Here is a 26,930-nt window from a genome sequence, read left to right as displayed (position 1 = left end):
TTCCATGTTTTCTTCACAACCACCCTGTCAGGTAGGTTAGGGTGAGAGACAGTGACTGGCCCAAGGTTACCCAGTGCGTTTCATGGCTGAGAAGAGATTTGAACCCTGCTATCTCATGTCTGTGTCCAGCAGGCTAACCATAATAATTTATTATTTATACCCCACCCACCTGGCTGGGTTTCCCCAGCCATTACATCACACTGGCTCTCACAAGTTGTATACCTTGAATAAACAAAATAATATAACTTGTTCCTAGTATAGAAGGACTAGTTCAGAAGTACAAAGAATGAAGCTTTGTCACACTTAAAAAACTTACAAATGTATCGTGACAGAATGATTTCTTTGCTTTATTTGCTGCTACAGGCTAGCCTGGTTACCTTATTCCCTCCAGGATTGTCAAAATGTGTGGATCCAGAAAGTTGAGAAGAAGAAAGTATAAGCTGAGTCTGGCAGAAGGGCAGGCTGTGGGAGAGTGAGCACGTATGCATGCCTGACACCTTAAGGTGCAGTATGGCAACTGGAGCAAGTCACTAGACCCATAGCTATGACTGGGGAACACCCCTGCAGGAAGAGAGGAAGGTGTGTGATAATGTATTATCCCACCGCCTCCGGTCTGAAGCCAGAAATGCAGGACCAACCTGGGTGGGCATAGAATGCTGAAATGGGCTTCTACAAATAACAACCACTCCTAAGCTAGATATGCCTTGCACATGTCTTGTATTTTTGCTCAATGACAATTCTTTCTTTCCCTTTAAGCATAGTTTTAAAAATTCCAAGCACCCAAAATTAATTGCAAAATATGCCACATTTGACCATGAAAATGACCTTATGGGTCAGAGCTCCATTTGAACATGTGTTGTACACTCCTCAGCACCAAGTATACAAACAGAGGCTCAAAGATGTCTGGGATAGCTCAGTTGGTAAAGCATGAGATTCTTAATCTCAGGGTCGTGGGTTTGAGTCTGTTAGGTAAAAGATTCCCGCATTGCTGCATTGTTGGACTAGTTTACTTTCATGGTCCCTTCCAACCTTACACTTCTATGATTCTATGAAAGTGACACACTGACAAATGTGCAGCCCAATCCTATGCATATTTACATAGAAGAAAGTTTCATCATTTGCCTTGTTGGTTTACCATGAACAAGCCTTCCTTGTCTGTTTGTCTCCTCCCTTCTAGAATGTGGAAGAAACAGACCACTCTCACATCCAAACCAAGGGTTGTGGGTTTATCTTCCAGCAAGTTATGATCTGCAACCAAGGTTTAATTTTGGCATACTGATTATGATTTGTTAGAAGCAACAAACAAACAAACAAACAAACAAACAAACAAACAAACAACAACTATGGTGTTTGAACATAATGCTAAGTTAGAGGTTGTGGTGTGTTTCTTTCATGTGCTAGCAGGGAGGAAACAAAGAAACCAGAAATCAATCATGGTTTACCATGAAATGCACACTGGGCCACTTGTTGCAATGGGGCTTACTCCCAAATAACTGCATATGCCTTAAAATAACATGCTAGCAATAAAATTGTCATGGTACACACACATTCTAAGCCTAACAATAAGGTTCTAGTAGTCATTGCATGAAGAAAGTAAATGTTATCATTCTCACATTAAAAGGAAGTTAATTATATTCATACTCAATTACTGGTAGCATTTTGACATACTTGAATCCAAACTACGTTTTCAGTGCTGCACAATTTTGAGAGGGCAACACTAACATTTCTTGACATTTTAATTTTTGCTGAGCCACCAAGGTACAATGCTTTGACTGTTTGTTCATTTCATTTCACATATATATTTATTTATACATTCATTATGACTTGTGATATTCAAGTTTGTGTGAATAATACCAGGAAAAGATACTATTCTAAAAATCAATATGCTGAAAGTGCTGTTTTAGGGCTGCTGTAGTTGTTTGTTGTTTTTCTGAGTTATTCCTATTGACCTGAGTTCAAAAACAAGGTATTGATTTATAAAGTACCTTCAGTAAATAAATGCACATTCTTTCAGCTAACCCTAGTAACTAGTCACATACTGAACAGGGCTTCAGCTCAGCTTACTGGCTGTGTTCAGAGTCCACTCTAAAAGCCACCAGACTCTGGGAAATAAAGGATAACCAAGAGAAAATACCATAACAGTGAAGTAATAGTTTTGGGGCACCAGTATTTTTGGTCTATAAGAGGCGTGTGGGGGATTGTAAAACACCATTAGTAACAGATAGTGACTGATATTGGCCATAGGTAATATAATGATGCCTTCAGACAACTAAACAGCCTGTATTTATTTCTCAGTTTAGCTGCTGGTCACTAGAAAGTATGGACACCACCCCCCGTCTAGGCACCTTCTTTCTCTTTAGTACCACACCATTTCTTCAAGTCTTCAGGTCAAATTCCTGTTAAGCCTAATGCTTCAGGACTGCAGCAGCCATGCTATTTATCAGTCATGGGTTATATAGTCCACATCAGGCCTACAAGATGTCAAGCCTTCTCTCAGTCATTCTTCTGTGACCTAGGAGTAAAAATAGGTGATAGTACTTCATATGGGAACATGAATGGCTCTACTGGTAACATATTCTGCCCCCTACCTCATCTTTTGTACAATTTTATATTATTGCACATTAATTTTTGGTGTCCATTTGTGGCTTATGATTAGATGCGCTCACACTGACCAGCAGGGTGTGCTCTCAGAGCAAAGCCAGCTATTCCTTGGCTCCAGATTACATGAAGCAGACCCTCTGAAATTTCAGTGCCCTCCAAAGGGTAGGTGGAATGCTTTCAAATTCCCTCCTACAATAGCTCACTAAATGGCAATAATATATAACAAGTAATTCTAACAAATTTATTTATTTACAGTATGAACAGGCTGCCCTAAAACAAGGTCTCACAACAAGAAATAATACCATTTAAAATTCAGTAACAATGGGGAAAAAACAGCAATTTTTTTGAAATGTATTTCCCCCCCCCAAAGGTAAATTATTTGTCAGAGACTACAGACTTGTTTAGATGGTATGCCTCATTATATGTAGTATACTGCCCTCCCTAATCCTCAGTGAGAAAATCTGAATTAATAAAATGCTACTCAGCTGAGTGGCTCAGCTTATTTCCACATATTTCCAAATCAAGATGTCTCAAAATCCAGTAACTGATATAGAGAAAGCTTCAAATATCCCCTAAAATGAATCTTATCTTTATTTTATCCACATCAATTACTTTTTTGAAATCCATTTGCATTTGAACAATGTTCCAGAGTGCTTGGTGCTACTGCGGTGTCCAACCAGACATTTATTGATTTGGTGAGGTATACAAATAACAATAATTAAATAAATATATATGAACATTGGCTTGACAAGTTGTCTCAAATCTCCATTTCCAAATAGCTTTCAGATGCTCTCTCTTCTGCTTTGCTTTAAAAGTTTCAGTTTTGCATTGTTATTAAGTAATTAATCACCTTAAACAGTGAGGTCCCAAGCAATATAAATACAACCATAACCTAAAGATAATCACACACTAAAACATTTTTAACTCCCCTGCACACCACTGTGCAAAATGAAGGAAGGAGCTATGAGGAAGCCTTCCCCAAGCTAATCTCCACTTCCAACACTACCAGGTTTCCTTGATGCTTCCTGTTTGGCTCCCTCTCTACATCCCCAGCAGATGCAAATATCCACTCTCACTGCATATTGTGCTGCTTCATAAATCCAAGCCTTCACAAGCAGTTGCCACTAGCCTTTTTGTTCAGTCAGGGAATTGTGCTTGTTCCAGCTCTGTGCTGAGCAGGACTTGACTTGCCAGCTACACTGGATGTGTCTATCAGGGTATTAGGGCAACCACTGTGCACCTATGGCCAGAAGGTGCTCTGCCAGATTCCACACACACCCTTCTTTAGATTGGGTGAATCTAATTAGATAAGCCATCCAAGAACAGAACTATCACACTTGTGCTCAAATGCCACATCCTACTTTGTGGTGCTCCAGGAACAGTTTGTCAGGGCACCTGGCCTCCTCATGCTGGGACTACATCAAATGTCCCTATATTATGCACTATCTCCCTCAAGCCCTCATGTGCACTGATGCTGGGGAAGGAAGAAAATAATGAAATGAGACTTTGCTTTGGTTTCATAGGTAATACTGTAGCCATCCACCTCACTCCCCCGAGGTGTAAGTGGGTCCAGCAGCCCTTGGCTAGATGAGTCCTATCGATCTAAGAGGCTCTGTGTCATTTCCAGGGGATTTGCTAAAGAAGCTACTTATGTCCCTTTTTCATTTTCACCAACTCATTACCAGCTGCTTCTGCCTTGTGTATTTCAGCAACACCTGCAGGAATGAAGCCCGCTCCCAGTCCTTTTTATCCAATTTTGATTCAGATACCCTTAATTAAAAGCAAGACAACAGTTCGCTTGACAATTGGCTGGGAAAGCTGGAGTCAGCTCACACTGGCATATGAGACTGGGGAAGAGGAGTCTTTCTTTCTTTCTTTCTTTCTTTCTTTCTTTCTTTCTTTCTTTCTTTCTTTCTTTCTTTCCCCTGCTCCCAGGTTCCCAGTTCCAGATTAAGCAACTGATCCCTGGCTTAACTTTTAAATTAAGACTATTGTAAATTTTGGAACTTGAGAAGAGAGAGGACCCCCATGATCCTTCCAAATATCAAGTGCCTCTTGATATTGGTTACTTTCCAAAGGTAGCTGCTAGGTTACAATGTGCTATGGGAATGAAAAGGGCCCACTATGTCCACCCTGTAGGATTTCAGTCAATACACATAATATTATCAAACTTTGACAGGATTAAATATTGCTTCTTTTTCAGCCTGAAAATACAGCAGTTTCAGCCAGGCACAGAAGATGCCACCTTGTCTTCCTTAAGGAAGACAGGAAACCTAAGTACTGGATGGAAGACTGAAAAGCCCTTTTCAGTAGCTTCCCTGGCAGTGAGCACACCTTTCCATCAAGTACTTTCCAAATGGCTAGTTTTAAACAGTTTACAAGAGCTGCTCAGATGGATGTTAATGGCATCTTTTCTTTTTCTGGTAGCTTTTCCTGATGCAGCAAAGATTTCACCTGGATTTCTAGCTGATTTACCTTGTCTAAAAGGTAGAATTGAAATGCCATTTTTACAGGTCAAAACTACTAACAGAGAACAATCGTCAAGATTTTCCACATTTCTAGAAAGTTCCCGAGAAAAGACAGGTTCTCTCTTTACACACATGCAACATAGCTGAACACAGCTGAGGAAATATGGGTGGCTCTGACAAGAAAAAAGTGTCTGATTCAGTTTAAGCAACACTTCAAAATACGCATAAATACTGAATTAATACACTGCTGGTGAGGTTTGATCTAAGACTGCAATTTGCATTGGACAGCCTGCCTGCGTGTAATGCCTTCATAAGAGTTTTATCTGAGAGAAGGGCACAAAAGCACCTTATCACCACTCCAAACGCAGGCTTTTGCCCTTCCTTGCTTGCTTGGTGTTTGTAGAGACATTCGAAGAAGTCTTAAAGTTCTGTTGGTTATAATGTGCTTTCCATTAATTAATTTTAATGAAAGGTTATTCAATACCATTTTCATTTATTTATCATCTTCATTTATACTCCACAGAAATAGGTTCATTCAGAGTGTAGAGAAAGAGACTTATATTTATTAACAGAGGCGTGGCAGGCAGAAATTCAACAAATGAAGCATAGTGATGCACGGTAGAGGAATACACACTTCACCTCTAGAATGTCTGACTAACATGCAACTATAGCGTCCTTGTCAGGAGGAGAGGTGACCATCCCAAAGGCTTTTGCAAGTTAAATTTTAAACTCATAATATAAAACTACAAATCCAAGTAGTCACATACACACACACACACATCAAATTCTTGCAAGCAGCTGAATATATTTATTTACTTATGTATTTAAAACGTTTCCATTCTGCCCTTCAATCATATATTTGTAGGGCAAATTAAAATAGCTTGTAAATCACAATAAAACAGTAATAAAGTAACAAGTGACAACAGCAAAAGGTGGTACTAAAAATAACCGGACCAGAAATATAAATATATCAAAGGTTAAAAACCTGTGAAAATAAGAATGCCTTTGCCTAGTGCAGATGTCAAGTTAGTCTGCATGAGGAGAGAATTTCACAAGCATGGTGCCACAACCCAAAAGGCCCTCTTGCCCATAGCCACCTTCCACACTTCAGACGAGGCAAGTTTTAGTGTATGTAAAGCTGATAAAGAGGAAGACGTAACATTGACGTCCATGTCCGAGGCCATATACGGTTCTGAAGCTAGTACGACAAGAAGCTTGCAAAGTTATCTGGCACAATGTGTTTCTAACACTTGGTCCCAGTTAGTAGCTGACAGTAGCTGTGTTTTGAACTAACCGCAGTTTCCAGACAGTCTTCAAAGGCACCCCATACTCACTGCAGTAGTCTTAACTGGAAGTTACCAGAACATGGGTATCTGTAGCCAAGCTCTTTCTCTCCAGGATCACAGCTCATGTATCAGCCTTGGCTAGTAAAAGGCCCTCTTGTGCCACTTGGATCTCTAGCAACAGAGCTGGAGCAATTCCTAACTGCAAATCTAATCCTTTAGCGGGAGCGATCTGGAACCTAATTCAGGACAGGTTGGATATAATACCACTTCCGTGGACAGTACCAACCACCAGTACTTCCATCTCATAAAGACTAAGTTTCCTGGTCCATTGCTGGCTTGAGGCAATGAGTCAGCATTTCTATTGCTTCATCTGAATCTGATATAAAGGAGAGCTAGAGCTGAAGGTCATCTCTAGTTATGACTGAGGGCTCATCCACACCTCCACTTGTTTTGCTGCTTTCTCCCAGGAAAACCTGCTGTTTACTGATGAATCAGAACAAATGTCAATAGGTTTTTCTGTGGATTGACATTTGTTCTGATTCAGTGGTATACTGAGGGTTTTTCCAGGGAAAGCAGCAGGGAAAATGAAAAACCGCTTTTACCTGTGCCTAGAAAGCACAGGATAAGTGGAAAACATCTCAGACTCGGCAGCAAAACTGTGGAGATGCCTTGAGTGTCAAAACTGCAGATAATCTCACTCAAAAAATTCCTGTAGATGTTAAAACCCTCTGGGTTCCCATGGAATAGACGTCATGGAGTTAAGCAGAACTCACTCAGCACTATGAAACAGAGTGAGCCCTCCAGATAAGAGTAGAACCACTGAAGCACCATGCCCCAGCTCCCAAACCAGAAACCCTATCTGGAAGGATACTTAGCTGAATCCACAGAGAGAGCCTGGAGCAGGGGTGACCAAGCAGCCATGGGTGCCATGGCACTTGTAAATATCTTCATTGGTGCTCCCAGGCAGGGACCCTGTACTCTGGGCTTTCATTTTTTAGCAAATAAGTCTCTAGCCCTCCTAGAGAGAGAAAAAGTTATGAAGCACAATGTGCATGTACTCTTTCTAAGCAGTTCCTGTGAAATGAACTTGGCTGACTGCTTCAGTGATTTTAGTCTATGCATGAAGTCAGAGGTGTGATTCATAAATAAGTTGTTTGGACACCAGGTAACAGGAATCCCTGGGGCCCTAAAGAGCTACTTCTTTCCCCTCCACTTTAGTACTTCTGTCTTTTCTACTCCTTGCATTCACCCATTTGCTGCTCTATTTGTTTTGATTTGCTGTTTGCCAGTCGCATTATCTCCTCATACACCCCTAAAATTGAGGAGCTAGTAGATGACATTCAGCCTCAGGCTTCCCACTAACCTGGGCCAGTATTGTTCAACTACTACTATGGTGAGGTTTTAAATGTATTTTGTGTGTATTTTCCATGTATTTTTATTCTTTTTCGTTCCTTAAAAACTCAGACTTGCCAACCAGCATTAAGTATGCATTTTTATTTGTGACTATATATGAAATATGGCTGGCTATAGTAATTCAAAATTATTCCTCAATTCAGCTATCTTTTAATTTCCAGCTCTACAACAATACCCCAGCAAGAAACAAAAGTTACAACCAGTGCCTGTAAAAGAGGGTTTCCTACCAAAAATATTCAGATAACAAAAAATAAATAAATAGTTTTTTATGTGTTTAAACCATTTAATGTTATCATCTCTTTTCTTTTTCTCCTGTTTTGGAGTTGGCAGCCATTTTGTGTAACACTTCTGGCAGGAGCCATTTTCTTACTGGTGCTATTTTCTGAGTGGTGCCTTCCCTAAACTCCAAATGTGCCCCTAGACCTCAAAATGTTGGTGATCATTGGCCTGAAGAATAAGTAGGGTCACATTCGCCCGTCCTTCTCCCGTTACAGGCTATCTGTCCAAGCAACAAGATAGTTTCTGTGCCAAAATGAAGCCTGAAACAATACCAAAATTTAGCACTAAATGGGGGGCTATTTCCAAAAAAAGAGAATGATAATTTCAGGAGGTGGAGTGTCAAACCTGTTTGTGGGAGGGAGCTGCTTATTTTACTAGTAGCAACAGCAGTCTCTGCAGTGATGACTCTTTTTTCCCTCCTAAGTGACACTGCCTACCACCACAGGTTTTTAATGAAAGTGGCTGCAGCTAGAGCTCTTGGTTCAGTCACTATCATGTTTTCCCACTCTCTACATATTAGCCATTTGAAACCCTGGTTTGGCTCTGAGTGGGAGAAAGGGAAGAAGAAGCTTGCCTCTGCTGCTCCCCTTGTGGGCACAACATTTAAAAGCAAAAAATAGCCATCACCATGGGCACCACTGCCACCAGGATAAGCAGCTCCCAACCACTTAAATGGCAAACTGATTAATGCTCCCCTCAGGTTCCCACTTGTAAAAAGGTAAAGGACCCCTGGATGGTTAAGTCCAGTCAAATGCAACTATGGCGTGTGGTGCTCATCTTGCTTTTCAGGCTGAGAGACCTGGCGTTTGTCCACAGACAGCTTTCTGAGTCATGCGGCCAGCATGACTGAACCACTACTGGCACACGGAGGACCGTGACAAGTGCCAGAGCACACAAAAACGCCATTTCCTTTCCCGCTGAAACAGTACCTATTTACCTACTTGCATTGGTATGCTTTCGTTTGTTTTTTTATAAGATATTTATTAAGATTTTCAAAGTATTACAAAAGAAAAAAGAAAAAAATACAAAATTAAAAAAAAATAGTTAAAATCAACTCCATCTTTCCATTACTTATTTTTCATTAGCTTATTTCCCGGACCTCCTCACGCCTCCCTTTTTTGTATTCCAATTCAATTTGTTGGTTCAACAAATCCCTACCCTCTTTGTTTATCCCAGTCTTTAATTTTAAAATATTATGACATTAAGTTTTTACCTAAATAATCCATTTTTCATATTCCCTTATAATATTACAGCTGAAAACCGCTTAATTTCTATCCAACATCATTCTAACATTCATCAATTTTACAATATTTCTGTAGATAGTCTTTAAATTTCTTCCAATCTTCTTCCACCGACTCTTCTCCCTGGTCTCGGATTCTGCCAGCATTGGTATGCTTTCGAACTGCTAGGTTGGCAGGAGCCGAGACAGAGCAATGGGAGCTCACCCCATCACACAGATTCAAACTGCTAACCTTCCAATCAGCAAGCCCAAGAGGCTCAGTGGTTTAGACCACAGTGCCACCCGTGTCCCTGGATCCAAAAGACACTATGGTGGCAAAGTACTATTATTTGCTGCCATTATCACTACTGAGAGTGAACTCAATAATGAGCTTTTTCTGAGTTTAGTTGGATCCACATCTAGACATCTGCCACTTGTGTTTTTGCAATCTCCCAGTCTGCTTCATTGCCTCTAGCTCTGAGAACAGGCTACTCAAACAGGTCCACCACCCTAGTAGAGGGCAATGGCTGAAGAAGTCATCAAGCATCTCATACTGGGGAATCTAATATGACAGTTGACCATCACAGTATGAAACCAAGTGTTCACTCACTTCCCAAAGGAAAGACTTCTACTGCTGGGTAAATACATCTGCAGATAGGAGGGGATTAGGGGAGTGACTGATGGCAAGCTATCCCACCACACCATGCTGCTCCAATGGCAGCAGAGGTGGTAGAAGCCAAATCACTACCAGGTGGTGCCCCAGGCTGGCTGGTGCTGCCTCTCATTACACACTATTAGGAAACACTCAGCATCCAACTATAAGCATGGGGGTCCAACTGGACAAGAAATCAGAGATCTGTGAGACATCTCTTTAAATTTCTTTAAGAACAAGCCATGGGGAGTGCCTAAAGCACTCTCCTCCCACACCTATGGCATTTTCCTGGTGTAAATGGCCACCTCAAGCTGCAACTTGTTTCATTACAGAAAAACATTTGAGCCTAGAAATTAATTTCCAAAGAACTTTGAGCATATTAGCAGTGATGAGAAATATAAGAAATCATTATTTAAATTTAAGATAAGCCCAGAAATGAGACAACACACATAGTGAAATGCTCTGATACCTAAGCTGATATTGGTCTGGCAAAGCTGAGCTATAAATAAAGTACAGTTTCTTCATGTTGGCAGTTGTGCTCCCAAACTTCAAAGCTACTCGAGTCAGCCCAGCCATTTTCTGCATCTAACATGATCAGGTGGGTGACACCTCCTTTGCCAAGTTCTTGGGCAGGAGCACAGGTTCCTAGAAGGGAAAAGCTGAAGCACAGGGTGGGATACTGTAATGTTAAGAGTGAACTGCACATTCACTTTCCTAAAGCCTTTGGGCTGCACTTGTGCAGACAGAATATTCCAGCAATTCAAATGATTTCTTCAGCACTATGAGCAGCACAAAAATGTTGCTTCCACAGGACTCTCATGAGGGTTTTATAAACTTAATTAATAGATGATAGATATTTGCAGCTTTAATTCCAGTTCAACTAAAGCCTTTTTTTCTGGGAAATTCCAAGTCTCAGCCAACATCAATGAAGTTAGAGCTTTTCTGGGCAGCCTGAGGGCAGCCAGGTACTAGCAGGTGTCTGCTGCTTGAAAATCAATTAACACCGACCCTGCATTCTGGCCACTAAAACTGCTTTGCTGCTGCATGTGACTAAATGCTGTTTTAGATTCTGAAAATGGAAATATTCCCACAAACAGAATTTCTTCAAAAAATGATATTGGTTGCGCCAAAGGGGAGGGAGGGGTAAGAGGGTTCCTGGATCACTATAGCATGGGTTTGCCAGGAAAAGAATTCCTGGTGCAAAGTCCACAGAACTTCTCAGGACAGAAATGTCATTTATCACCTATATTTAAAGTTGAATTTGCTGATATTTTATGGTATTCGATATTATTTCTATTAACATTTTATGCTGAAATTACAGAATGATTCGTGAGTACTGAATTTTTGATTGCTTTTACACTTGCTGGGACACTATTAAAGTTGATTTACGTTAATAGCACTGTAAGAAGATATTAACAATGAAATTTCCAAAAGCACTTAGCATCCTATAATTGGAGTTAAATGACAAAAAGAGAGAGGATAATAAAGCAAGGGGAGAGAAAAGAAGAGAGGGAGATTTTTGACAATATTCCCTCTGCTACCCTCTGTTTGCCATTACACCATACAAGCTTGTTCCATGAAAGAATAAAACTACCAGTCAAGAAAGGGAATCCTGCTTAACTGACTGAGAAATGTGGTGCAAAGGTGAAGGACTCAACAATAAAGTAGAACTTAAGAGGCAGAACTTTCTGATTGTTTCTTTTTCTGACAAGTAAACACTCCTTTCAGTGTTTACTGTTTATGGCAATCAGAGATTCTGGTGAAGGAGATACAGTGATATGTGTCAATAAAAATTCATATTGACAGAAGCCCAATTACTAGAAAAGGCCTTTGCCAAAATGAACTAGTCTGCATTGCAAAAAGTGTCAAACCAAAGATAGCCATGATTGCTTCTCTGGTTTTATTCCTATGAGCTGATCTGCACATCACATAACACTGGAAACTTGGGTGGGAGTCATCCCAATCTCTGCATCAAGTACAAGAACCGCTACATGCTAGCAGAGGCAGAGGGCATGATTACTGACCCTTTGACCCTAAAGGAAGGAGCGGTGAAGGGGCCCCATGCAGATCCGGCACAGTTGGTCTTCTAGGTCCTTCTCTGCAGTCATAATTGTTCCTTGTTCAGACTTTCATGCAAGGAAAACCTATCATATTTTCCCTCATCTTTAATTGTGGTATTACTGCCCATTAGGGGTGCATGGGGTGTTAGGGGAGGGATAGTGCATCTGGTGAGGGACACATCATGCTCCTTCCGGGGAGGTCTGTCCACCTTTGGTCTCCACCCCTGCACTCTTACCTGTGGCTACTGAAGCTGTCAACATGCAACAGTGGCCACACTCCAGGAACAGTTTCGACTGGCTGGCTAAACCAGGTGAGGGTAACTGATGGGTCTCAAACCCTTGATGAGTTAGGGGCTTCAGCTGCATGAGAATACAGACTGGTGGATTGAGACCAATAGTGGGTCCAATGGTCAAGGAAGCAGTTTCTGCACATGATGGAGAGGGAAGTGAGGGGCAAATGGGGCTTGTCAACCTGGGAAGGTAACCCATTTAGGAGAAGGAAAACCCTGATCCTAAACCTTCACTGCCCTGGGGGGGATGTTTGGGAGAAGAAAAGGCTAAGGAGTAAACACTAAGAGTGAAGCCACTAAGATGGCTGGAGGGTGCCTTGTACACCTCCTTCTGACAACTCGGCTGGTGCCGAACATATTGCTCTGCTTTCCATTGGACCACATCAGTGAGGCCGAGAAGGGGGGGGTTGTCATGAAGGCAGCCCAGGACCTCCATACTTGTGCCCCAGGGAGGTCACTTTGGTTTGACTTCACCCCCGAAGGTGTACTCCATTGTCTCTTGAGACAGACGGGTGCCAACAACTGCCCATTAGCTAAGTTCAAGGCGTTTAGAGAAGTTTTTAATGTTTTGTGTTTTTATTATTCCGCTGGGAGTTGCCCAGAGTGGCTGGGAAAACCCAGTCAGATGGGCAGGGTATTATTTATTTATTTACTTACTTACTTACTTACTTACTTACTTACTTACTTATTTATTTAGTGCTGGTTTTGGTGTATAAAGCCCTAAGCAGCTTGAGACCAGGATAACTGACAGATCGTCTCACCCCTTATATACCCAGCTGATCATGTGCTCTGCCAGTGAGGGCCTTTTGTAGATACCACCTTATCGGGAGGTCTGTTCCACATAATGTAGTGTTATGGCACCTCCCCTTTGAAATTCCCTTCCCTTGAATATTAGACAGGCACTGTCTCTGTAGTCTTTTCAGCACCTACTGAGAATACCTTCCTCTTTCAACAAACCCATTAAACAGAAATCTTTCCCATTTGGCAACTGCAGTGTAATTGTTTTTAATATGTTGTTATTGTTTTATTTTTTGTTGTTTGTAACCCTGGGTTCCTCTGGGAGGAACAGTGGAATAGAAATTTAATAAATAAATAAAATATTCATAAGCACCTTCTTTGGCAACCCTGCTTGGGAGGCCAAGAACTGGAATTAACACGTCACAGGGCAGATGTGGTGGCAGCAGAATTAATAACTGGGTTTGAGCAGTTGTGATGAGCAGGGGCATCTCATCCCCCTGTGATATCAATGTCTCTGCTAGTTGGATTGTGTGAGCTTAGCAGAAGCCAGAGAGAAGTTTGCTTTAAACAAAAAACAAAAAACAAACCAGCCTTTCTCCTACTAGTGACAGCTGATGCTTTAGGGGTAGGCTATGTACAAACAGTAGATTTCACAGATGCAAGAGTATTAGAAAATTAGCACAGCCACAACTCAGCTTGGTGGGATACACACACTCAAGTTCTGTGTCCCACCACTGCCTCTGGGAAAACCAGGTTTTCATTGATGAGAATGCCTATAATTATTGAGTTCTCCTGAACAGTTAAGTCCAGTCAAAGGCGACTATGGGGTTGCAGCGCTCATCTCACTTTCAGGCTGAGGGCATTTGTCCACAGACAGCTCTCAGGGTCCTGTGGCAAGCATGACTTAACTGCTACTGGTGCAACGGGACATGGTGACAGAAACCAAAGTGCACGGAAACGCCATTTACCTTCCGGCCACAGCGGTACCTCTTTATCTACGTGTACTGGCGTGCTTTCAAATTGCTAGGTTGGCAGGAGCTGGGACACAGCAACAGGAGCTCACCCTGCTGTGGGGATTTGAACCGCCAACCTTCTGATCGGCAAGCCCAAAACAAGTGCACTCCCTGTGGCATATAAGAATTGTCCCTAGGTAACCAGACAGACGGGTTTGAAAAGCAGAAGGAACTCACTTGTTTTTCCATGAACCTGTAGAAGGATGTGTGGCTGCCCAAGAGCATATTACACAGAGCTGGACCATTTCCTAGAAGGGAAGGAAGAAGGGTTGTATCCAAGTTTAGTCATGCTCAAGCAGAACTATTGAAATTAATGGACATTACTAGCCTAGGCTCATTAATTTCAATGAGTCAACTCTAAATAGAACTTAGCTGGATACAAACCATACTGTGCAGGTAAGGTAGTAGCAGATAGCTGTTTACACTGACCTTCTGTCCCCAGATTCTGGGCCATGGAAATGCTCTAGGCAGTGTGGGACAGACATGTTACCTCTGCTATCCATTTTGCACACTTTTGCCAGCTTCCTGGTTAGCATGTTCAGGCACATTTCAGCTGAAGAATGGGTGGGGGAGAAGCAGATGTGGCTTGGGACCCCAGAATGGTTCTCCTATTACTGGAAGCCGCTGCTGCAAACTGACTGTCGTCCCCCACAAACCTCCCTGTCCCCTGTTCCTGATTTTCTTTCCAGGAATTTACAAACATTTTCCACAGATCAATATTGGTATTGATTATTCATTGTGAGTGAATCATGTGTCTTTGGTGATCCAGCCTGGCAGAGTAAGCAGCCAAAGGCTGCTGCAGTAAAAAAGAAAGAAGGAAAGAAAGAACAACATACATACATACATACATACATACATACATACAAAAAAAAACCAACAACAACCCAGAAGGCAAGAGGGACCCAGCTCTTGCTGGGCTTGCTGCTGACAGCAATGCACTGACAGAAGGGGAGGAAGAAAGGAAGGAAAATGCAAAGGCAAGTAAAAGCATGGAGAGGAGGGGGCAGCAGAAAGAAAGATGACAAAGTCTCAACTGGCAAGTGTGTTCCTTCCAGGGCACCTTGGGAGACATGCAGTCCAGCCATCGCCATTCCATGCACAGATGCAGTGGACCTTTTGATCAGGGAATAAGAAGTGACTCATGTTTCTGGTATCTGCTACGTAACAACATTGGGGGAATTCCTTGGCTCACTGACAGCAAAAGAGGAAAGCCGAATCAATGAGGTAACAGTAGATTGCTTTCTACTGCCTTCCTAGGAATACACAGTCATCCTGGATGTATTTAGCATCTCACCGCTTCTGAACATTTAAATGGATCAACATCGTTTACAAAGTGAGTAAATACAAAGCCTTTCATAATTTGCTTGCCAGCTAATGCAAAACTGTATTTTTTAGACTTGGGAGAAAATCAGATCGTTGTGGCATTTGGTGTGCATAGACATGTGGAGAACAGCCGAGGGGGGTGGGGAGCAGCTAATTGCTGGTTATGTTTTAAAAGGGATTATGAAAAAAGACAGAGAAACAATCACAGGAAAACAGTCTGGATCACAGTCAAAATCAAAGATGAGCAAGGCTGGAGTGCCTGAGACGGCACCAGCTGTTTCTGACAGCTCTTGGATGGGGTTTCTTGGTATTTCCTATGGATGGCAAAGCCCCTGGAACCAGGGAGATTTCTAGAAAGGAGCATGGTGTCAAGAACTGGAGCTGGGGGAAGATGGCTAAGTAATGATTAACTGGAGGTTGCTGAAAACCCTTTTTGGAGCCTCAAGCAAATTCAGAGAGCAAGAGAGCACAAAAGATAAGAGTCTTAAAAATTAACCATTCAACAACAGAAGTAGACATTTTTCCATCTCCTGAAGACACCATGACTTTTCAATACAGGAAGGCTGGATTAGTTAACTTCACTTTTGATAAAGGATCTAGGAAGCCTAGACATACATTCTGTACCAGCTGGACTGAAATGTATAAATTCTTCCTGGAATCAAAAGGGGGGAAATACTCCAAGTGCCTCCCCAAGCAGGGAACTGCAATACTGTTGTTCTGCATACACACAGAAAAAATAAGCTTTCTGATGGAATGTGAACTGGCTATCTTCCTTCTAGTCTCTGTTCAACATGGCCATTTCAGAGCAGGACAAAGTAACTCTCTTCTTCAAGGTCTTAGTCTCTCTTCATCATGGCTGTATTTTATCCCATCAAACTCTGTGGTGGCTCAGAAGAAGAAACAGTGTTGTCTATGCAAGCAGGAATCTTTGGGGGCATGGGTGAAGGCGGCAGCAGCATCAACTAATACAATAGACCTTTGAACATTTCATTCTTGAACCATCTTCCAAAAGCTGTATATGTGGCATTGTGTATGAAAAGAAAGAGAGCACAAGATAAGCAAAAAGCAGGCAGGTAAAATGCTTGGGCATTTCCGTAGTCATTATCAGCATAACTAGTCTGGTTGTAAGCTCCATGCTGTGGAGTGCCTGCACAGACCTGATTGGCATGTTAAACCGAGAGTGCTTCAGTAGCATACTAACCAAGTTATGATAAACCCAGGCAATCAGCAAGTGGTAATCTTCCCTGCTCTAATGTGTCAGAGACAGACTCACAGCTACCGGTACTTTGTTCCTTTGTGAGCCTCTTCTGCATTGAGATTTTTGCTTTCCTGATTTTTAAAAAAGACTGGAAGAGAAGGTTGTACAGTGGTACCTCGGGTTACAAACGCTTTGGGTTACAAACTCTGCTAACCTGGAAGTAGTTACCTTGGGTTACGAACTTTGCCCCAGTATGAGAACGGAAATCGCACGGCGGCGGCGCAGCAGCAGCAGGAGGCCCCCATTAGCAAAAGTGCTCCTCATGTTAAGAACAGTTTCAGGTTAAGATCGGACCTCCAGAACAAATTAAGTTCGTAACCCGAGGTACCACTATACTTCCAATAGCTATAATGAAAACAAACAAGCTCTCAGAACAGGTGGAGCAGACAAAGCATGGCAACAATATCCAAAAGAGACCTTTGCTGTGTTGGAAGTCAAGCCAAAGTTTGTTCATTTGTTTTATGTCCCACCTTCCCCCTAGTACAGGACCCAAGGTGGTTCACAACATGAATTTAAACAAATACAACAAAAACCACACTAATCAATATACCGTAATTATTTTTTTTACAAAGTTAGTCTATTAAAACAGCAGTGAATCCAAACACTTAAAAACATTTTAAAATGTAACAGCAAAAAACAAATAAACAAAACCATACAACACCCTGCCACAACAGCCAGTTAGTAGAAAAAGTCCTCTCTAAACAAAAAAGTCTTTACCAGCCGGCAGCAGGAAAGCAGAGAGGTGGCCAGCCTAATCTCCCATGGAAGTGAGTTCCACAGTTTAGGAGCAGCCATTGAAAAGGTCCTCTCTTGTATCCTCACCAAATGTGCCCATGAAGGTGGCGGGACCAAGAAAAACCTCAGAAAATCTCAAAGCTTAGGTAAGCTCATATAGGGAGAAACAGTCCTTCAGATAACATGGACCCAAGCTGTATAGGGGTTTGTAGGTCATAACCAGCACTTCTAATTGTGCCAGAAACAGACCATTAGCCAGTGGAGCTGTTGTAACAAGGAGTTTTTGTTCTCCTTGTAACTGGCTCTAATCAGCAATGAAGTCATAGCATCTTGGACCCACTAAAGTTTCTGAACCCTTTCCAAAGGCAGCCCCACATACAGCACACTATAGCATAGCTGTCAACTTTTCCCTTTTCTTGCGAGGAATCCTATTTGGAATAAGGGAATTTCCATTAAAAATAGGGAAACATTGACAGCTATGCACTTTAGTGATATATATGGTGTGTAACTAAAACAGATATCACTGTCCCCAGATCAGGCATCTGCAGGAACGGACACAGCCAACACACTAATTATAAATGTGCAAAAGTTAAGCACTTTTCTGTTCATTTCAATGTGAGAACTTATATCTCTCATTAAAGTCAATTAAACTTAGAAGTGCTTGACTTCAGCTGAATTGTAATGCCATTTTTTCACAGAATAAGATCAAACATATTTACTTTTTATTTGTTAAATTGGTATCCTGTATTTCCACCAATTGCTGCTTAAGGTGACCTGCACAGTCCATCATCGATGGCCAGACGTCAGCTGGTATAGGAATATATGACTTGACAGAAACAGAGAGTATGCACTGTTAGATAAATCTACTTTCCACAATTGGTCAACACAAAATTTATAAATGATCCCTCTAAAATGATCTCTTTATAGCATAGTTGTGAAAGAATGATATTAAATATGCACCAAAGCTGAGACTGCATCTCATTTATCTCAACTGCAGTATAGACACTGGTATGGATTCAGTGAGTGTTGTTGGATGTACATTTATCACACCAAAAGCCACATCTTTTTATTTGCTTTTTCTTCTGTCTTTCATTACCTTGAAGTATCACGCAGTTGAATTTGGTTTCATGAAAATCTGAATATTTATGACTGGATGAGACAATTATTTGCATTGGTTAGGAGAGTTTTAAATGTTTGCCCATCTGGTTTTCAACATTCTTCTGCCATTAGTAATCATAGTTAATGATCTTCATTTTGAAATCTGAAAGGGCAATTGCATCCTGTTGATCCTGTTAGATCACGATGTGTTTGTAATTTGTCTGGGGGAACTAGTATGAGTTGGAGGAGCTATTCTAGCACACTACCACACATTTCTGTCAGGAAAATCAAATAGGATTATGTTGAATAACTGTTCATCTCCTCCCATTCCCATCCAAGTGTTTCTACCTGGTCCCCCCACCCTGTTCCATACAACAAGAAGAAGAGTTTTGGATTTGATATCCCGCTTTATCACTACCCGAAGGAGTCTCAAAGCGGCTAACATTCTCCTTTCCCTTCCTCCCCCACAACAAACACTCTGTGAGGTGAGTGGGGCTGAGAGACTACAGAGAAGTGTGACTAGCCCAAGGTCACCGAGCAGCTGCATGTGGAGGAGCGGAGACACAAACCCGGTTCCTCGGATTACGAGTCTACCGCTCCTAACCACTACACCACACTGGCTCTCACCACACAAGGGACTAGATGAAACCTTGGAGAAATTCTGGAGTGCAGTGTCACTTATTTATGTAATCACATCAAGTGCTACGTGTTTTTCATCTCACTCAGGCTATGCAGTACTGCTGCCTCCCCAGTTTGGTCATGATGGATATCAGATGCAAGATACTTGGAGTTGAACCCAGATAAGTTTGAAGTTGTGATGGTTGGCATAAATCTTGTGACTTGGAAGGGAATAGTCTTAAGAACGCTTGTGCTCCTACTCACCGCATTCTAAAAACAAACATTATTTTCAAAAACTGTCAACTGTAATTTGTCCTATAATCATTTAAAAAAGAGGTTTGTTCCCTTCATCAACAATAGTTTGATTTCCTTTGTTTCAAACTAGCATCTTCTATGTACCATTTCCCACAATTTCTGAACTAATCTAATCTAAATGGGATTTTTGTGATCTGCTATTCAGCTTTGAAGCAATCCCATTTTTGCTCCATTCACCCTGCACACCCAACATAGATGGCTTTAAGCCCTTCTGTTTCAGCCTTGAATGCTTCTGAAACTGAAACTGTATCTAGGAGTCCAGGATTCAACAGCTACCAGATGTTTGTTTCAGAAATTACTCTGTCTTCTAAGAAGGCTACACATTTTGCCTTTGCTTAGCACCATGAACATTCCAGAGGCCAAAGAAACCTGTGCTTGAAAACCACATAGATGTTCCTCCTGTGCAAGTCAATACATTTATGAAGGTAGCAATCCAAAATAGAATTTTTAGAATGCTTAGGCAGCAGTCTTTTGCACACTTACTTGTAAGGCCAAATGATCTCAGTGAGACTTACTTTCAAGTATATATGCACAGGATTACAGTTAGTGTACATAAATCTTACCTCAACAAGCCATTGAGACAAAGCTGTGGCAACAGCATGGCACTGCTCAGTTGAGGAGAGGAACTCTTCTTACCCCTTATTGAAGGTGGTGGAAGTTCTTCCCTTTCATCACCTGTACAAATAAAAAGGAGATCAGTGACATTATTCTGAATAATTGGCATTTGCTATGAATTAGCATTACCCTGATATCCCTTGGTGCTAGTGTCGGTCATCTTCCACCCTGAATACTCCTTGACCTTCACTTGGGTGGTTTTCTTTAGTCTTTCTGTTTTTCTTTATTTGGTCTTTCCAGCATCTGCCTAAGAGGCAGTGCTTTTTTTCTTCCTAAAAAATGTTTAGATGTACTCTCATTTTCCTACTCATATTGAAATACTGCCCCTCAATGAGGCCAAACTTTGATTCACAAAATGTTTAGGGGTATGCGTACCCCTGCATACCCCCAGAAAAAAGCACTGCTGAGAGGTATTAATATTAACAAAAATAGCTTCCAGATGGGTAGATGTAGCCTGTAGCTTTAGCAGGAAAATCAACAAAAAGTATTGTGGCACCTCAAAATCAGACATATTTTATTATAGTATAATAATATAATTTGTTAGGTTTTTAAAGTTTATTTTTGTTAGTTTTCAAGAATCACAATTTAATAATATATCCAACTAAAGGCAGGGCATAGAAAAACTAAGCATATTAAATAATAACACCCAATCTAAGATCATGATATTCATATTTCTCTAGATGGAGTAGGAAGAGATACCTAAGCCTGAAACCAAACTTGTTAGTTTTCAAGGTGTCACAAGATTCTTCATCAATTTTACAAAAACTGCTTTTCTTTTTTCTGATTTTGAACACATAACTACTTAATTTGTAATCCTTTCCAGTAGTTTCTTTTTAAATCTCCCTTCCTTTCATATTATGTGCACTGCAGCAAAGTTATCCATGTATACAACAGGTATAATACATCTGGCTATATGGAAATTCAATTTCCTACCCCCCCCAAAAAAAATTAAGCAGATCCTCCAAATGCAAATAACAGCTAGATTATCACAAGAGACAGAAGTGTGCATGCACTATAAACAGGTCAGGGTGTGACATACGAAGTCCACAATGGGCCAAGGACAATATTTTAACATCAAAATGTTAAAGATGTTAACAGTGATTCAGGGGTTTAAGAAGACCCAAAGACTGTGTACTAGCATAGCAAATGGCAGTGGATTATTACTTCCAGTTGTCAGTTACTACAGTATTCCTCTGAATATCAGTTGCTAGGAATCACAGATGGGGAGACCGTTGATAACCTCAGGTTCTGCTTGCAGGCTTCCCACAGGTATCTGGTCGGCCAGTGTGAAGAAGGATGCTCGACTTGATAGCACTTTGGCCCAGTCTAGCAGGGTTCCTCCTATGTTCTTATGCCTTGGGGCTATAAAGCTGAAGAGAGGTGCACTCTAATGTCTGCCACCAGCCAGGAAACCAAGGACGGTTAGGGAGTTGCCTCTCAAGAAGAACATCGTGGCAAGGGGTAGATCAGCAAGATCCTATTTATCAACCAGTGACAGAGCAGCTGATCCAGTAACTGCTTTCACCTTCTAATTATTTAATATTTTTACAGTGATTAAATTTTTTTAAAATGTTTTATAAGTATTATCTGCATTCCCCCCCCCCTTGTATCTCATTATGGTCCTGTTACTTTTCTCTGTGCTGGCCACCTATCACCTGCTTCATCAGCTTAAAGCTATCAATCCCTTATAGTTTTCCAAATAAAACTACAAGGGGTGTGTGCAGCCAGGGGTGCCAACTTGAATAAAATATGTAGGGGGGTAAGCCCTGCCCCACATAATCAATCGCCTGATGAGGTGCACCCACACTATTTGAATGGAAATGCCCATCACCTTTGAGGGGGAACCTGGCCCCTTCAAATATTTTATGGGGAAGGGGGGCAAAGGGACATTGGCTCCTCGGAGTTGGCTCCTATGTGTGCAGCTAACCCTGGATTTTTGATGCAGTTATCAAGGCAAGGCAACAAAAAAGTGGTATAGGAAAGAGGCAGGAAGTAGCATGAAGACATGACTGAAAGTCAAAGCTGAAGCAGGAAGGGACAGTAGCTTCACTAATGGGGAGCCTGCTTGACCGGGGAAATCAGGTCCTTTCCCATTTCCCTAAAAGTCAGTGGAATGGCATTCTTTTCATTGACCTGCATGGAGGAAGGGAAAATTGCCACCTTGAGGAAGGAGAGAATAAATCTCAATGCACCTCAGACCCCTGCTAAAGACTAGTTTCTGGATCAGTCTCAGTCCTTCCAGTTATGAACCCACACCTTTCTGTCCCTTATCCTTTCCACTCAAAAGCTCCTCTGCTTTCAGTCTGTTAAACTTCCTCACCATGATGCTCTACTGTATATGGATGGAACAAGTTCCCCCTCTTTATATGCCAAGTCACTTTTCACTCTTCCTTCAGCAAAGTCACACATTTTCTGCTCTCTTTGCTACTAGGATACCCACCTCTGCCTCTTCTATCTCTTTCTCCCTCATCCAGCCACTTGTCCTTCTTCCCCATGAAATGGGAAAGGCAGCCAAGAAGAGGAGCTCTGGAATCTTCATGTTGCAAAAATGCTGGCAAAGAGCAACTGCTATGGAAGCTTCTGCTGCCAATATTCCAATCTGCTTCTTCAAGGCTGCAACATGTCTCTCTGTTAAGTCAATCTGCACCCACAGGGAGTGGATTTTCCATTCACTCCAGTGGCGTAGCGTGGGGGGTGCAGGGGGGCCGGCCGCACCGGGCGCAACATCTGGGGGTTAGGGTTAGGGGGCGCAAATCCACGGGTTAGGGGGCGCAAATCCACGGGTTAGAGGGCACAAATTACTTGCCTTGCCCCGGGTGCTGACAACCCACGCTACGCCACTGATTCACTCCTTTGCTCCCTTGATCTCTCCATTCAGACACAAGATGATCCCACAAGAGGCCCATCTGCAGCCTTATAAAACAAAAAAATGTAGGTTGCAGAATGAGCAAAAATCTCTCCTCCAGGCTCCACCCCACAGCAGTTATGAGGCTTTCAGACCCAGCTGTCCCTGATGAGTCGGAAGCTATCTTCCCATGTTATGATGAGCACACAAGAAGAGAAACAGGATTGCACCCACTGTCTTCCTCAATTCCACCTCTTAAACATGCCCCTAATATCTGAAAGAGATGGTGCACATACAAACTGCATGTGTGATCAGGAACACTGACTTTTTCAAGGTTCATGACTGAACAGACATAACTACATGGTGCCAAATGCATGTAGGAGTGAAGCAAGGGCAGCAGCCACATTCTTGCCCCTCTTTCTATTAATGTTTATTGTAAGATACAGGGCCGTCTTGAGCATATCTGGCGCCATGGTGCAAAGCTCCTTCCCGCTCCCTGCCCCAGTTTCCCAGAGTTGTCCACCTTTTTTTAGGGAGGACAGTGCTGCTGGCAGGGCTGGAGGAGGTGGGCAGCGGCTGGAGGGCAGCTCCTCTGGCGGAGAAGAGGCGGAGGCTGGACACAGTGCCTCCCAGCTCAGCTGGCAGCTTCGTGCCGCGGTGGCCATGGCAGACAGAGGCTCCGGGCGCGGTGCTGCTTCAGTGCGGTCCAGCCTCTGCCTCTTCCCTGGCGCCTTCCAGAACTTGGCACCCTGGCACCCTGCACCACTAGCCTCTATGAGTAAGACACCCCTGGTAACATATTAATAGGGTTCTGGTTGTGACATAGCCTTTGGTACTCTGTGCAAAACTGACATCATATCATCACCTGACCAATGTTTAATTACAAATTATTGTATCCCATCCCATCAGTTTCCCAAGAGAACCTGGGAAATTATAAGCCTATGATTTGATTCCATGTTGGCTATCACTTACACCAAACGTGCAGGTTCACCCTGTGATAGGCTGTAAGGAGAGCTGGGATGTGTCTACCTGATGCTAGAAACAGAGCCTCCTTCAACCTGCTCCATATATTTGTATGCAGTACAGCAGCTACAAAGACATCCTTGTATGCTTCTGATCCTTATACCACAAGCATACTAGAGTTATGAGCCTGGCCTATAAAATCACATGGTGGTTTTAAGAAATTAAATTATTTCTTTATGTTATATTGAAAGTTACCATGGCCCCAGAGAGGCTAGAAAATGTGTTTATTTACAATTGGAAGCTAAGAGAAGCTGGGACTTTCCAAAAAGCACCAAGGAGGATTGAACAAGTCTTCAACAAAAACATAAGCAATAGAAGCTGCAGAGAAGCACCTGGGCTCTGTGCCAGCAAAAGGCATCTGCAACATACAACTGATGTACTCTACGGTGGGCTAGTCCAATAAAATATGCACAACTTTTAAGAGTCAAACATTTCCTTGTTTTAGCTTTGCATGCTGCAGTAAAGCGTGTGGAAGAAAATCTTGAAAAACTGGCAATAGCCTCGCTATCCATGTCCATTTCCCTTGCTTCACATTATAAGGCTTGAAGTAATCTATTTTTTGTGAATCCATTTTGCAATTTCAGCTCACATCTCTCCATAATGATAATTCCACCCCCAGGCACAAGAATCCAGAACTACCTTTACACTGAATGCACAATTCACACAATACAGTTATTGTTTTTGATTTTATTTTTTGCTGTTCTCAGAGGATGGGACAACTTAAACAGCAAACCCTGACCACATCCTTGAACCCAATCCAGTTGCTTCAGGATAACTCAGCTGTGTGCAGGCCCATGGAAATATTTAGCCATCTTAAAATATTCTAAACATTTGTACTCCACCTTGCGAAACAGAATCTTCACAAGGCAGCTTACAACCAGATTTTAAAACACAGCACAACAGTAATCTAACTAGAACTAAATGCAACCTACACAATGAGAACCAAGACTGCAGCAGAGGTAAGCAAAACCCTCAGCAGAGAAGACATGATGAATAGATAGATGCAGACCACAATGTGTGGGTACCAGCAACATCCTATGAATGGCAAAAAAGGGAGGGGACAGCATGGCCACAGAAGAACCCCACTGGTACTCAACTCCTAGGATAACTCTTTGCAAACTGACAAGCAGCCAACCCCTCTTCATCCTTCCAGCTGTCCTGCATGTGAGACTGTCTAGGAGGCCACACTGAAAAGCCACGGCTTCTGCCTTTGTCTTGCTGCATGCCCACATACTGAGGAGCCTGTTTGTGTCTAATCACAATTAGCACCATGCCCAATTCCATGCCCTGTGCTAATTCAAGAGGAAGAGCATGTCATTCCCTGCCAAGAATTACAACTAATCGCCAAAGGCTCTGTGGTACGCCTGCTTTGCCTTTCATTAGGCTTTTGTTTCTAATGGCAAAGCTGGTGGTCTCCTTTTTGCTAGAAATCACCGTGGCATCACTGAAAAATGCCAGCACCATCTCAGATTGCCTAAGGACAAATGTAGTGCCTGTGAGTGATAGCAAATTTCCCCACCACCGCTTAACACACAACAACAACAACAACAACAACAACAACAACACACACACAATATGCTCAACAGTCAACTCAGGGGTCTGCCAAAATGTTCATATTACAGCCCTGCAGCCCAAATGTAATGTGAAACTGGCAGCTGCATTAAAGTCTCAGGAAAGTGCAACACAAGAATCAACTCTGTCCCTATATTTGCCCCTTTGAATTTGTTCGTACAGTATAGTTAAGAGCAAAAATTCAGACTAAATACTTCTGACAAAATAGAACACATTATAAATATACAAAAGGAGGGCAATGCAAATGAAACAGCCCATGCTCTTTGAATGACCCTTGAGGCCAGGCACACACATACACCCCGCCAAGCAGTACAAAGACTGTTCCACTCATGAATTCTCAGTGCAGAAGAGTGGCCACTGGAGGGAGGGAGAGTCCTCCAACTACTCACATCTCCCATTAGGCCTAGGTATGGTAAGGAAGGACCTCCTCCACGTTGTTCTGTAATTGGAGCAATCCAGCACTGAGAGACACATTTGTCTGCCATAACTCACTAGGTCAGCTAATCTACTTTTTAAAATACCGTAGCTTTTTGGATGCACATTATGAAATACAGAGCCTGTGGTCATAACTCGAATAATGCCAAATATTTCAGAATGAAGATTCTTGAAAGTGTGCAAAAAGACCATCATAGCACTGGCAAAGTGAGTGCCACAAGTGATAGGGTCCTTCTGAATTTGCTCTGCACTAAAGAAACCCAATCTTGCAATAACTCCAGAAAACGTTGTGGAAGAGCAAATTAGATTGCTAAGGACATCACCCAAGTGTTATAAAAAGCTAGGATAAATGTGTTTGTTCATTTATTTACATAATAGCAGTTTACTGCTAATTTTTTATGATGATGATAATTCATAATGTATTAGTAAATGTACAATCATACAACTGTTTGTTTGTTTGTTTGTTTGTTTGTTTGTTTGTTTTAATAAGTGGCATCTATACAACACTTAACTTGTTTCCTGCTCAACCTTGAAATCTTTTCAAAACGGTGACACCCTCTTTTGCGAAAGATACAAAAAGTTTGAAAAGTAGCAAGTTCATCTTGGCTAAAACTGCTCCCCCAACACACACTCCACAAAACCTGGGAATCTGGCTAACTGCTTCGCCTCCACCCCTTGCTCATTCTGTGATGTCTGAACTAAGTATGAAATAAGAATGCAGCAGATTCAAGCCAACTGCAAATCCGATAGGGGGAGGGTAGTGGTGATGAAGAATGCACCACAGCCCCTTGGGATAATATGGTGATTTTAAACTCCTGGCTTTTCTTCCATTTGGCTGTATCATTTATATTCCCTGACCCAGCAAAAGCAGTTGGTTCTGCAGTCTGATTAAAGGAACTGGGCATTTGATCTGTAATTGTTTTTCAATGGCTGTATCTTCTTCTGTGTTATTGCTTTACACGGCTTGCCTTTGTACAATATTGAAAATCAATAAAAGTACAAAAATGTATTTTTTCCCCTCCTCTTAAAAGTGAAACAATCTTGTTAAGATTCTGCTGCAGACACTTTGCAATG

The 26,930-nt window shown here is 42.0% G+C and overlaps 1 protein-coding gene across 15 annotated transcripts in view; it reads right to left on the bottom strand.

Moving 5' to 3' along the window:
• ZFHX3 (zinc finger homeobox 3) overlaps window positions 1-26,930 on the bottom strand; it is a 263,343-nt gene that overhangs the window by 232,816 nt on the left and 3,597 nt on the right. For 5 of the 15 annotated variants that reach the window (XM_081202548.1, XM_081202547.1, XM_081202540.1 and 2 more), the window contains 2 exons: window positions 19,930-20,041; window positions 14,197-14,267 (listed from right to left, as the gene is read on the bottom strand). The gene's annotated coding sequence lies outside the window, so the exon portion shown is untranslated. Of the gene's footprint in view, window positions 1-377; window positions 562-2,345; window positions 2,513-14,196; window positions 14,268-19,929; window positions 20,042-22,421; window positions 22,530-26,930 lie in introns of those variants that run through there. The other 10 variants (XM_081202535.1, XM_081202549.1, XM_081202536.1 and 7 more) reach the window with 8 other exon arrangements.

Source organism: Podarcis bocagei (genome assembly GCF_964188305.1).
Source record: "Podarcis bocagei genome assembly, chromosome: 7".
Classification (NCBI taxonomy): Eukaryota; Metazoa; Chordata; class Lepidosauria; order Squamata; family Lacertidae; genus Podarcis; species Podarcis bocagei.
Note: the sequence above shows the minus strand (reverse complement) of the source record. Positions and strands in the feature narration are given on the sequence as shown.